The sequence below is a fragment of the Mus caroli genome, chromosome 14, assembly GCF_900094665.2.
Source record: "Mus caroli chromosome 14, CAROLI_EIJ_v1.1, whole genome shotgun sequence".
NCBI classification, from domain to species: Eukaryota; Metazoa; Chordata; class Mammalia; order Rodentia; family Muridae; genus Mus; species Mus caroli.
In genome coordinates this window covers 61,445,160-61,458,774 of record NC_034583.1, presented here as the reverse complement: position 1 = coordinate 61,458,774, position 13,615 = coordinate 61,445,160, and the positions used below count along the sequence as shown (strand labels likewise).

Genomic DNA, 13,615 nt, shown 5'->3' with positions numbered 1-13,615 from the left:
AAAACAGAAAGAAGAATCAAATTACCAAAAGCAGGGAGAAAGCAAAGATTATAGATTACTGGAACATTGGTAAGATTTGTTGGCCGAGTTAGCATTCCCATTGCTAATTATTCCAGAGTCAAGCATTCTGTCAGTTGCCTGATTTACAGCTGAGGGCACTGGCCATCATCTGAGCTTTGCCTAGCAGCCTAGGATGCTAACACATGGGTCCTTGGATAAGATTTTGGGATGTGGGACACCATGTTTCCTCTGATCCTCTTAAATTTGTTAAGTCCTATCAGAATATAAGAAAAAAAAAAAAAAGAAAATCCACCTTCCCCCCCCCTAATAAAAAGAAGAAACAGAGAAATTGATAACTAGTTTAACAGTCTGGAAAAAAAGCTATGGACTCTTGGCCAAACCCAACATTGTTCAAAACTGACAGGAAGGATGAGGAGTCTTGGCTGTCCTGCTCATCCCTGACTGTCCTGTAAATGTAGTTGACTCTGGTCTGTGGCTTTCTGAGTCTTCAGCCCCACCCTCCACACTACAGGATGGATGTCTCATTTCTTTGGCTTACTCTGCAGGGCTCTTCCCCTCATCTCTCTTTCGGGAAATTTGTCTATATATGTTGGCAGGGTCTGTGACCGTGTCAGCTTGTGTTCAGTTCCCTTAAATGTTGCCCAACACTGAAAATCGAGGGAGCTGCTAGCCAGTCCAACAAATATTTATAGAGAATCTGTTATGTGCAAACTGCTATGTTAGGGGCTCAGATAAAGAGTGAAACCTAGTAATCAGGGCAGGCGGTGGTCTAAGGTTAAGGATAGAAATGAAATACTTTGGGTCTCAGCAAGCTGGCTCAGAAGGGAAAGGCACTGATGCCAAGCCTGATGACCAGGGTTTAGTCCCTGAGACCTACATGATGGAAAGAGAGAGCCAACTCCCTGCAAGTTGTCCTCTGACCTCCACACATCATGGTGCCCACGTGCATACAAACACATCCGCACACACAACCAATCAATAGGCAGATAAGTGTAATTTAAAAGGCTAGTATTAGAAATGAAATGCTTTGAAGGCAAAAAGAAAAATCCAAGTTCCATAAATCATATTAGTTCTGTAGATTACAAGTCAATCATGGTCACAAAATCAAGTTTAGTGGATTTGTCACAGGCCTTGAAGTCACAGAGATGTGGCTGCTTTTGCTTCCTGAGTGCTGGGATGAAAGGCGTGAGTCACCATGTGCAGCTCTTGGAAACTGAACCCAAAGCCTCAAGCGTGCTAGGGAAATGTTCTGTATGCTCAGAACCTAGTTTATGGAAAAATTGCCTGCTACATTACTTATACTGGAGTTGTGGCACTATATTACTTTATTCTTCCCTTTATTTTAATTTTACATCTATGAATGAGTTGCCTGTGTGCCTGGAAGTGTACTGTGTGTGCACGTGCACAATGCCGGTAGAGATCAGGAGGAGGTCAGCTCCCCCTGGAACTGGAGTTACAGAGGGTTGGGAGACATCAAGTATTTAAAAAAAATAAATATCAAGTGTTTTTAATAAATAAATAAATAAATAAATAAGGGTTTCCAAGGTCTGAAAGAGTAGATCAAATGTAGTTCAGAACACTCAAGAAGTTTACTGAGCGGAAGATGAATGGAGCTGGGAGGAGGAGGGAAAGCAAGTGACGGTGGGAAACCCAGGCTCCCGATGTCACTGTGAATGGTAACCATCATTGTTGTGTCCTAGCAGGACCTAGTGGGCCTGTGTCCTCTGATCAGGATGCGCCTCCTGAAGAAAGGCCCGTGGGGGCGGATGTACAGACTTAGGACCTTTTGATTTTGCGCTATGTTAATGATTAATTGAATCCCTCTTGTGTATAGCTTATCAGCTTGAGATAGCTTATCAACTCTGGGTGCCCCCGTGGACTTTGACAGTTCCACAAACAGGTGACAGTGCCACCCAGATGGGTCCTGTGGTGGGGTGGCCCATCACTCCTCTTTCCCACTAGTGCTTTTGTTTGTTTGCTTATTTGTCTTGAGACAAGGTCTCTCCTAACCCACGTTGGGCTCATACTCACTATGGAGCTGAGCTGGCCCTGAATCCTTGCTTCTCCTATTCACCACCCAAGTGGTGATCATGGGCCATCATGCCCAGCTCCCCACTCTGCGCCCTGAGCCGTCCTCAACAACTGCTTAATGCAAGCTTTAGTAGCCCTGACATCCTGTCTGGAATCCCGTGGGATGAGGGTTTAAGCTCCCTATCCTCTTCAGAGCTTTGGGACAGCAGATCCTTATCTCTAGGTGGGCTTCTTATTCTGCTTATATACTCCTTCTAGGAGGGGCCTGATGGGGAACTGACCTTTCCTGACAGTCCATTCCGCTTTGGAGTCTTAAGTGAGTGACATAATGTCTGAAAAACACTGTAACTTTAACCAAGGCAAATATTCAGCGTTATTATAGAGTTGCAGGGGCTCGGGAGGGAATTCTGCAAGAGCTATCATTACCTCAAAATTACTCAGAAAGTAAATGAGAGGACCATCACAGGGTCTCCCTCTTACTCATTGGAGTACTGTAATTACAGAGTAAAGATAATTGAATTTCAGAAAAACAGAGTGGCCAGATGAGTCTGAGTGGGTTTTATATCTTTTAAACTTAAGACCTTGCATACACTAGGCAAAGCATTCACTATTAATTTACAGAAAGGGTCTCAGGTAGCTCAGGCATGGTCTCAAATTCATTAAGGGGCCCAAGGCTGACTTTGAACTTGTGATCCTTGTCCCCACTTCTCCAGTGCTGAATTACAGGTGAGCATTACCGGAACCGGTGTTGCTGGCCTCGAACTCATGGCTTCAATGCGGCCTAGGCATACACTGAACCAACAGTCCCCCCTTTACCGTTTGAGAAAGGATCTCACTAAACTGCCCCAGCTGGCCTTGAACTTGAGATCCTTCTGGCTCTAGAGTAGCTGAGATTATAGGTGTGCACCACCAGGACTGGCTATTACCTCACCAACCCCCAGCCCCACACTCTGGTGCTCTAGCCAGCCCGCAAGAGCAAGCTGCCATTGAGCTGAGTCCTTCCTGCCACCTGTTCTAGGGACATGGAGTTCCTTTCCTATCACTTCCTTTTTGAGGGAACTTTCCCCAACACTTAGATGCCATCTCTCTGCCGAACAAATCTAAAGATACCACAGCCAGCTGGACACACTCCCTGTGCTAGAACAGAAACCCCCGCCATTCCCTGGCTCCAGTGCCACTTGAGGTCCTTCCATGGGGCCCTCCCTGCCCCAGGTGACAGTTGGTTAAGCGATAGAGGAAATAATCCTAATATCCAGCTGAATAGAACAATAAGAGTTTAGTGGGTAGTTTATTTTTCTCAAGAAATTTGCATATCCGAGGCTCATAATCCAACACAATGGGCCCTTCCTACAGCGGAAGAGACTCCCTCCCAGGACAAACAAAACCTAAGGCTTGACCTCGCTTCTTAGGAATCTGATTACTGTGAGAAAGAGGTGGGAAACTCTGAAAAAAAAAATGAATATAATCTTTTATTTGGATCATTACAAGTCATTTTAATTCTTTTGGTTGGCTGGGGTAGGCAAAAGAAACGCAGTTTATGAAGCGCTCCATCCTGCTTACCGAATATTTTAGAATTGGAGAAAACAGAAAAGTCTCTTAAATTCATCAACAGTGTTAAAACCACAAATGTCTACCAAGAGAGGGGCACTCTCCCTCAGGAGCAACAGGATGGAAGGTCAGGCTGTGAGTTTCCCACAAAAGGGGCTAGGAAGGACAGATGGGAGGTTTCCAGAGAATAGCGGAGCCTGCAGGGCCTCCGTGAGTCAAGGATGGAATTCATCAAGGAAGGGTGGATGAAGCTAGAGAGAGCTAGGATGCGAGCCAGGGATGCACAACGCTGGAGGACCAGGTTGGCCAGGGTAACGACGCTGCTAGCTGGCGGCCCCACGTGGCAGGCCCGGGGGAGCGGGGCGGGGCAGCAGGCGGGGGCGGGCCCAGCGGTGACGCGCAGGGTATATGGCCGGGCATGCGCACGCGGCGGGGGCCGGACGTAGAGAGGGGGCGCGTGGCTGTCGGCGGGGACGCACCCACTCAGTAGCTGTGTCGCCGGCTGCCTGGGGGGGCCCTGGATAGTGAGGCTGCGTGGGCCCGACTGCCAGCTGGAGGACATCAGGTGAGGACCGACCGGGCGCAGGCAGGATGGGAAGTCGGGCGCCTCCGGGTTAGGGGGGACACCGGGTGGGGGTTGGAGACACCGGCACGCCGAGGACCCAGAGTCTTTTCGGGAGGCCGCGCACTCCCTGAGCCCAGTCCTGGTAGCACCTGATCTCCGTGCCACGGTGGCGAGGAGAAGGAGGTCACTGCGCTGTCCCTTCAGCTGCAGGGCCCGGGATGTGTGAACCAGAGAAGGACGCCGGGGAGGTCGATAGCTGCTCGGAAAGGCTGAGATGAGCTTTCTAGAGCCCCGGGACACAGAGCGCAGAGGAAGCGGAGTAAATGGGTAGATCAGATGCTCTGCGGCGGCGGCTGCTCAGGGGGCCCTGGTGTCTGGTTCTTGCATCCCAGGAACCCGTGTCCTTCTCCCTGCCCCACGCCAGGCCACCCTCTGGCTGGAGAGTGATGCCGGATTCTTCTGGTTGGTTGGGCAGGAGTGGATAACCTCAAGGGTGGCACCGCGCTGAATTCTCCCTTGACTAACGGCAGCGATGCCTCTTGGGCTCACTTAGGTTGGAACTGACCAAATTAGGTGGTCTGGTTACCGGCTGCTCCCTCTTGGAGTTTTAAAGCTATAGCTAAAGTAGCCATCAGACTCACCTTGTGATTCTGAGGTGAATTCTAACCAGGAAAATTGCCTCTCTGGGTTGTGGGTTCAGCTTTAAGAATCTTCTGTCACCCCGGGGCCTAGATTCTAAACTGATCGGTAGTCTAAATAGTTACGTGGCTTGTGTGTTCAAGAGAACTCTCAGTTTAGTTTGGTGAGGGGTGGAGCGCTTTCCTGTGGCCTAAATGGAAGGATAGAGGCAGGAGCACTTTGGCAGGCCCCTCTTCGTGAAGTAACCTGGCTTTGGAATTGTAGCATTAGCTTTTTACCCAGCACTCCCTGAGCCCAGTCCTGGTAGCACCTGATCTCCGTGCCACGGTGGCGAGGAGAAGGAGGTCACTGCGCCATCCCTGGTCATTGGGATAGATAGATTTGCTGGAGGTGTTGGTTTTAGGGGACGATAGAAACTGGCTCCAGAGTGACTGTCTGGTCACTATTCTGGTTCAGGTTAGTACCGAGACCATCCTGAATTGTTTATCCAAAAGATGTACAATTCCATACTCCTTACCTATTAAAACAAATCTTCAACACTGAGTGAGGGGTTCCAACGTGCCTCCTTGGCCAAACAGCCAGAAACATGTCCAGAATCACAACTTTTGACAACTAGAATTAAAAGCCATCTAGTCCCCTTTCTATTGGTGTCTTAGTTGAGCTCTTTGCTTAGTGGTTCAAAGTCAGGAGGCCGTGTATGGGTCCTCTCTGTGTGACTGTTTTATCATTGTGACTAGAGACACTGAACTGACCCAGGATATGGGTTCTTCCAGAAGGACCATGGCAGAACACTTCTTGCTGCTACACCTGGCATTCTGTGGTTCACCTGGACAGTGCAGAGGCAGAAACAGGGATTAAAGAACCCAGAAGCTGGTTAAGCAACCAACCGACTTGAGAAGTGGCAGAGCCTATGTAACTGGCCTTGCATGTAGACAAGAGGAGAGTTAGAGGCTCCTGGAGATCCATCACGAGCTCTTTTCCAAACCCAGGGTTGATGCAAAAGGCCCAGGTCCCACGTACAGTGTTTGGTTTGTGCCCCTCAATGGCCACTGTGGTGGGTGCAGGCAAAAGGCTTACTCTGCCTTTCAGGCAGACAGTGGCAAGTGGGGAATTAAGTAGCAACACAAGAGTCTCCTTGCTGGTTGGAGTAGTTTAGAGAAGGGAGCTTGTTTGAGGTAAGGCACAGTGGCAGAGTACTCAGGGCTTTGGAGCTAGATGTCCAAACCCCAGCCCCATCACTCTCCAATAGCCAGTCTGTTCTCACTGACTGGTGGAGCGTTGTGGTCATGTCTGGAATGTGGCTGACGCCTCAGTAGTGCCACCATTTTTGTGGGTTAGACTGAGAGGTTTTGAGTCCCGGCTGCTCAAGAGGCTGGGTTGTAAGGACGGTGGAAACCTAGACATAAGGTAGATTGTCTCCTCCTTAGCAGGGTATAAAGTGTCCCTTGTCCTCCTGGGAGACTCCTTTTCTGTGGCTGACCAGGGGAAAAGCGCACAGACTCATTGGGCAATCTTAGAGAAGATGGGCGTTTTCCTACTGAAGTCTAGAGGTTCTTCTTTCTTCTGAGACTGCTCCTCCTCAAGGCTTAGTGATGGCCAGGAAGGACCCCATGTCCTCTCCATCCCCCGCCCCCACCCCTGTTTGTGTAGGATACTTTTCAATCACCGGATGGGTCCTGGTTTCAAAGACTTCTTACCTCCTTCCTCTTTTCTTCCCTGCACCCCACATGTGCTCTTCCCCGACACCTCACAACCCTACCAGATGTATTCTTTCTATTCCATTTAATGCCAAAAGAAAGTAACACCTGGCATTTGACAGAACCACAGGCTGTCTTGTTGTCTGGAGTGACTTTTACAATGAAAGATCCTGGATTCAGAGAGGTTAATTGATGTCCTCGAGACACATTGCTTACTAATGACAGATTTTTGGGGGGATTACCAGATAATTGTTCCCCCCCCCCCCCGTGCGTGCCCCTTTGGTGAATTTACTGAAAGTTCTGTCTTTTTCTTGGCACACTGGGAAGGGGGCCAGTCACTGCTCAGCACCGCTGGAGTAGTTTGGGGAAAGCTCTTTCATTTTCCTTCAGGCTCTGGAGGAAAGAGAGGTTCAGAAAGAGTAGGGAAGGAGAAAAGGTTCATACTACCCCCACACCCCCCACCCCTACACACACACCTTGGAGTGTAGGGCCTTCTCTGACTTCCAGGCTGGCGGCTGTCAGAATGCCAGGAGATAAGAAGTCCAGAGTCTGCTAACTCAGGACTGATGCCAGCCAGGGCCTCATGCTTGCCCATCACAAGGACTCCAAACCCCAACTGCCATGGAGCCTCCAGAGAGGGCCCTTGGTTCATCCAGACCAGCTGGGAAAGCAGAGCCCCCTGCTGGACCTCCCAGAAGGCCTGGCAGGTACGGCATTCACCTGTCAGGGAAGCCCCGGCGCCTAACCCTGGCAACCAGAGCTCTGCGTTCCTCAGGCCCTCTAACTTTCTACCAGAGCATGTCCAGGAGAGCCTAGAGTTTGGAGGAATGAAGTGAGGCACCTAAATGTATTATGGTCGACTGCTAAGACATCCCATATTCATATGCAAAGACCCATTAAAAGTTGTCAGTTAGCCAGGTGGTGGTGGCCCACGCCTTTAATCCCAGCACTCGGGAGGCAGAGGCAGGTGGATTTCTGAGTTCGAGGCCATCCTGGTCTACAAAGTGAGTTCCAGGACAGCCAGGGCTACACAGAGAAACCCTGTCTGGGAAAACAAAAACAAAAAAAACAAAAACAAACAAAAACTTGTCAATTTCAATTAAGGGGTGAAGAGTAGTGAAGTGCTTTTGTTATTATCTAATTATTTCATAAGACGAGGGAGGGGGAGTGTTTCTCAGTGGTTAGAACACTTGCCTAGTCTGTACAAGGTCTAGGTTTCTTCCCTTGGTGCCGCAGGGTTGGTTTGTTTGTTTGTTTGTTTGGTTGGTTTTTCAAGACAGGGTTTCTCTGTATAGCCCTGGCTGTCCTGGGACTCACTCTGTAGACCAGGCTGGCCTCGAACTCAGAAATCCGCCTGCCTCTGCCTCCCAAGTGCTGGGATTAAAGGCGTGCGCCACCACGCCCGACTTTGTTTGTTTTTGTTTTGTTTTTAAATTACATGGTTTATTTGCTCCTGCACATGTCCGTGGGCACGTGTGCTTTGTGCACAAGTGAAGGCCACAGGACAACCTGCTGAGTCGTCTCACTGGTCCGATACAGAGTTTTAGGACCTTTTTTTTCTCCTAAAGGCTCGAATGTGTAACTTTCAAAGGTGTGTGTGTGTGATTGGGGTGCTGAGGGGTGGCTCAGTGGATAAATGTGATGTCGGGTTCAACATCGGAATTGGAGACCCAGGACCCACAGAGTGAAAGGAGAGGACCAACTCCCCCAAATTGTCCTTGGACTTGTGCTTGTGTGTACACAGGCACACAAATACCTGCAAAAAGATAATTTTAAGAAGTCCTCTGTGTGTTTGTAATCATTTAGGTTCACCTTCTCCCATTACAAAGGCTAACACTTTGCCTTTGACCACATCATGACCACTTTGGGTTAGTCCTCTGACTAGACTTGGGAATTGTCAATGAAAATCACAGCTCCTTATCACCTGTGATCCCTTGTTTGTGGTGCTGGGGTCTGAGCCCAGGGGCTTGTGTACATGGGACAGTGTTCTGCCTGTGTGTTGCGTTTCCAGCCCTCTTCCTTTTCTTTGTGAAATAAATAATTTTCACTAGGCTCTATGTATAGACATGTGGCTCAAAGATCAGAACAGTCATAAACGAAAGCATTCGTTGTCCTGTTCCCCCACCATCCCTTTTTCAAATAAATGTTCTTGGGCAGTGTTCCAGATATTGCCTCCCAAGGTCCTAGCAGCAGTAGTAGTACCTGGCTATTCAGGCACCTGTGTTACAGCTGTTACTTTGTTGGAGCTGTGTAGTGTTCCATTGTAAAAGTGCTGTCCATCATCTTTTACATCTGTGTTAACCCTGGGCATTCTGGGCTGCAATGAATGACTTTGCACACAAGCTGCACTCCCAAAGCATGTAGAATAAGTTTTATGAAGTGGAATCCCTATGCAAATAGTTAAATACAGCCTTAGCAAAAGGTTAGATGCAACTGTCTAGTTAGCATTCATTTTTTAAAAAAGCCATTTCCAAACTATTTAGAATCCTATTTCTTTTAGGTGACCCCTAATTTGAACTAGTAATTCTCTGGTTTACTTTTGTTACTCGGGTAGGTTATTCATTTTCATGCTTTAAATTTTTTAATATTATGTGTATGAATGGTTTTCTTTTTCTGCCCCACTTTCATGCAGTGCTCATAGAGGCCAGGAGAGGGTGTAGGGCTCCCCTGGAGCTGGACTTACTGATGGTTGAGAGCCACAAGTATAGGCTTGTTGGCTATAATATCATTCCCCATTAGGCTTCACTTTATTTACTTATTTTGACGTCTTGTTTGTTTGTTTGTTTTTAACCTTATAAGTGTGCTTGGGCAGAAGTAGTTGGAGACTAGAGGAAGTCATTAGTTTCCCTGGAGCTGGAGTTACAGGCCTTTCCTCTTCTCTTCCTTCTAAGGGCAGGGCCTCATCCCATGCCTAGAATTTATATGGAACCCAGAGTGACTTTGAATTTACAGTGATCCTCCTAAATGCTGGGATTACAGGTGCGCCACCACACCCAGCTGTTATTTTCAACTTAGAATACTGACTCTAGATGTACCCAGGAGTTGTAGAAATAGATTTCCTTACTCCAGGGTCCATTTATCAAGAGCACGAAGTCAAATATTGGCACAGCATCATAAGCTGTAAACCTATGTCACAGTCCCTGCACTGATACCCTTTCTCTGTGTCCAGAGTCTGATGTGCTGCCCACCTCACACTGAGTTTCTCCTTAGGGTCTCCTCCCAGCCCTGGTCTTCTTTTTTTCTTTTTTCTTTTTTTTTTTTTCCCCCTAGGGTGTGGTCTTACATTTTGAGCAAGAGTGTTGTCTAAGAGTGGTGATTTGCTTTTTAGAGAATCATAATAAGCATTCATTGTGTGTGCGGGCGTGCGCACTCACATGGAGGGGGAGGGAGAGGGGGAGGGAAAGAGAGAGAGGGAGGGAGGGAGAGAGAGAGAACACCACAGCTTGTGGCGGTCAGAGGACAACTTCAGGGTTGTCCTGTCTTTCCACCTGTGCTTGTTTGTTTGTTTATTTGTATGTTTGTTTGTTTCTACCTCTCCCCTCACTGCATACACATGCTTGCTGTTCTGCAAGCTTCTGGAAGATTCCTCTGTCTGTGCCTCCCATCCTGTCGAAGGAGTGCTAGGATTACAGATGAATGTCTTCACACAGGCATCCAAATGTTATGATAGGAGCTCTGGGATTGAACTTAGGATGTTAGGCTTGTGGGCTAGTGTTTTTACTTGCCAAGGGATCTTGTTTTGCCCCCCACCCCCAGTGAGTTATCTTGACTCAGGGTTCCTGGGGAGGGGACCATCTTGCATTTAGGCTCTTCTTTGCCACAGGGAGGAGAGAGGAAGGGTAGAGCCAGGTTAGATCTTCCTAGGAACAGTGCCTTCTGCTCTGTGGTCATCCTAGGCTGAGGCCCAGGACACTTCTACACAGAGCCATCAGTCCTTGTTCTGAGATGTAGACCCATCAGGAAACTGGATGAAGTCCCTACATATGGTGTTTGCTGATTCCTTGATTAAATTGCTGTGTGCCACAGCTCCTCACTAGTTACCGCCTTCCGGTTTGTCACTGCAGCCAGTGCTTTGAGACTATACAGTCCTGTTTCTCCGGGCACCATGGCCCGCCAACTGTGGCATCCATCTGTGGACCTTGTTTGCACAGTAGTTACTGTGTGTTTGCCTAATGATTCCATTTCTGTCTTTCCTGCTGCATTTGTTAGTTGGGATTCTGCTGAAAGGGAGAACTGCCCCTCGTGTTAGATTTGATTCTGTGGGGTAGGATCTCATGGTCATTATTCATGACTCGCCCCTCTCATTTCCTTCTGCCTCTTGAGGTATCCTCGATTGAACCAAGAGCTCCCGTGTTGGAAGCAAAGGCTCTCCCTGAGCTGCACCTATCCCTGCCCCTTTGAAGGGTGTCCTTGTCATCCTTTGTGCTCTTTAGATAAGCCCCTGTCTTCAGCTTCCCTGGCAGTTACTTTTTTAATGTCACAAGATAATCCTTCACCTTACCACTGCCCTCCTCCACCCCTTCTTGAACTAGCCTGGTGGAGAGTCTAAAGTCTAATTTGCTAGATGTGCCATTACCCTTTTAGTAGACAAAGCAGGGAATGCATAATGACACTAACCGATATGTATGTACTTGTACCTCTGGGTATGCGGATGATTTAGAAAAATCTTGAGCAGGGTCTTATGTGGCCAAGGCTGGCCTTAACTTGCTATATAATTGAGAATGGCCTTGAATTTCTAATTCTGCTAGGATTACAGATGTGTGGTTTACTCAGCCCTGGACTTTTTTTTTTTTTTTTTTTTTTTTTTGAGACAGTTTCTCTGTGTAGCCCTGGCTGTCCTGGAACTCAAGGTATATAGACCAGGCTGGCCTCGAACTAACAGAACAGTGCTTTGCTACTGTTGGGATTAAAGGTGTGTGCGCCACCGAAGCTAGGCCAGTTATGCCTTAAACTGAGTTATGTCCCAGCCCCTCTGTTTATATTTTAATTCATGTCTATATTAATATTGAAAGGACTGGGATCGACACAGGACACACCACAACCAAGTTCTCAGCACAATGGAGATTTGCCCCAGAGGGACAAAGGACAGGGAATAAGAGACAAAGGACGTGGGAGAAGGGAAAAGGAACTAGGGAGAGGAAGTGATATTGTCCCTGAGGGACAAAGGACAAAGGACTATCTCTGCATAGGAGACAGCCTTGGCCCATAGGCAAATGGCAGTTGATATAGGTAAAGGGGGAAACCCTGTGTTGGGATGAGCTGGTTAATTTTAATTGGGCATGTTAATAAGGGTAACCAAAGGGGGCTTTTGATTGCTGGGCTTCAATACTTTGAGAGCTGGACCTTGGTAGTCAGCCTCAGTAGAAGGAAGAGGCCAAATAAGGGACTAGCCCGAGGTGACTAGCTTTAGGAATGTAATCTAACAGTTTGGCAAGGGGGAGAGGGGGAAAGGGCAAAACCTGCTGGTGCCATGTTTGCCATGCCCGGGCCTGCTAGATCCCTTCAAATACCTCTTATTTCAACCAAACACCATAAAGTCATCTTGTTTTTAAGCCTTTCCCCTGTTACTTATAGCTTTCTTCTTCAACAGTGAGAAACTCTGAACGTTTGTCATTATACCAACCTAAACACACACTTGTGTGTGGACTGTAGATGGTGACTTTATCGAGCTTTGTTTTAATTTTTTTATTTTTTTGGTTTGGTTTTTTGAAATAGGGTTTCTTCCGTGTGGCCCTTGGCTATCCTGTAACTCTCAAATACACAGAGTTCCTCCTACTTCTATCTCCCCGGTGTTGGGATTAAAGGCACATGCCACCACCGCCCGGCCTTCACTGAACTTCCTGATGATAGATTCCAGAGGTAGAAGCTGGTGTCCCTGGCTAACAGGGACGTTTGTACCTACAGTGTCATCGGGATATCATCCCTTCTGATTGCCCCTCTCAGCCCTCCGCTGTCTGCGCATCTATCTATCTATCTATCTGTCTGTGTATCTATCAGTTTTAAAGCTCAAAGACTGTTTTATTAGAGTTTGAAAGAAAAACGGGCCAAGTGATATAAAGCTGACACTTGCTGGAAGGAAGAGAATGAAGAAAGGAAGAAGAAACTCAGGACATTTCAGCTATAGAGATTTACAGGCAGCCTCGGAAAGAGTGTGGGGAGGGTCTTCAGAAAAAAGAGAAAAAAAACAGCCAGAGTGTCTGGGACAAGTCTGCTTAGAGTTTTGGCTGGTATCCACAGAGGAGATAGAAATGGGAAAAGGGAGGTATACACATACTCAGTCAGACATGTATGTATATGTGTGTGTATATCCTTTTAAATTAGAACTTAGAAAAAAACTGAAGGCTTAGCAGTGAAGACACTAAGTAACTGCTACATTTATCTTTAAATTTTTTCTTTTTACATTGATCAACTGCTTGTATGCGCTCACACGCACACCCGTGCAGAGGTCAGAGCATAATTGGCTAGAACCAGTTCTTGCCTTCTCTTGTGGGTTCTGAGGATGCAGCTCAGGTGGTCAGGCTTGAGGCCAGTGATCTCACCTGCTGAGCCATCTCCCCAGTCCACGTCTCTCTTCTGAGATGGGATCTCTGTTTAAAACCCAGGCTGGATTCAGTCTTACCCATCTTCCTGCCTCAGTGTCCCCTCAGTGTTGGCTTTGTAGGCATGTGACACTGCCTGGCTTGGCATATGTCCTAAGCAATAGTCTTATTAACTTCATAGCGTCAGTAGTATTGTAACTCATAGAACATACTGTAACCTGATGTTAAAAGGCCAGAGGGGCCGCCTGCGTGAAAGCTAATCAACACCAGCCACAGTCAGAAACCACTATCCTGAGTGTCCTCTGCCCTCTCTACTCTAGTAGTCATGTGCGTGATGTTGTCAGTAGGACGGGCTAATGGAGGTTCATCCAGAGTAGGGGGGAGCTCAGAGACGCGCTCAGCTTGGGGCCGCCGCCACCTGTGACCAGAACTTGCCATTTATAATTTTAGGAAATGGAAGTGTGTGGCATTGTATATGGAAACTGGGAGGCACGTTAGTGCAACACTATAGGTTTGTGATCACCCATTTTGTGATTTCCCATTCCTCTTGGCCTGTCTAGCTTGCTAAGAGCCCT

The 13,615-nt window shown here is 47.7% G+C and overlaps 1 protein-coding gene across 4 annotated transcripts in view; it reads left to right on the top strand.

The window, feature by feature from the left end:
- Nucleotides 1-4,023: 4,023 nt before the first annotated feature.
- The window catches only part of Slc39a14 (solute carrier family 39 member 14), a 46,721-nt gene continuing 37,129 nt past the window's right edge, over nucleotides 4,024-13,615 (top strand). For 2 of the 4 annotated variants that reach the window (XM_029468887.1, XM_021181712.2), the window contains exon 1: nucleotides 4,081-4,165. The gene's annotated coding sequence lies outside the window, so the exon portion shown is untranslated. Of the gene's footprint in view, nucleotides 4,166-13,615 lie in introns of all 4 variants that reach the window. The other 2 variants (XM_021181710.2, XM_021181711.2) reach the window with 2 other exon arrangements.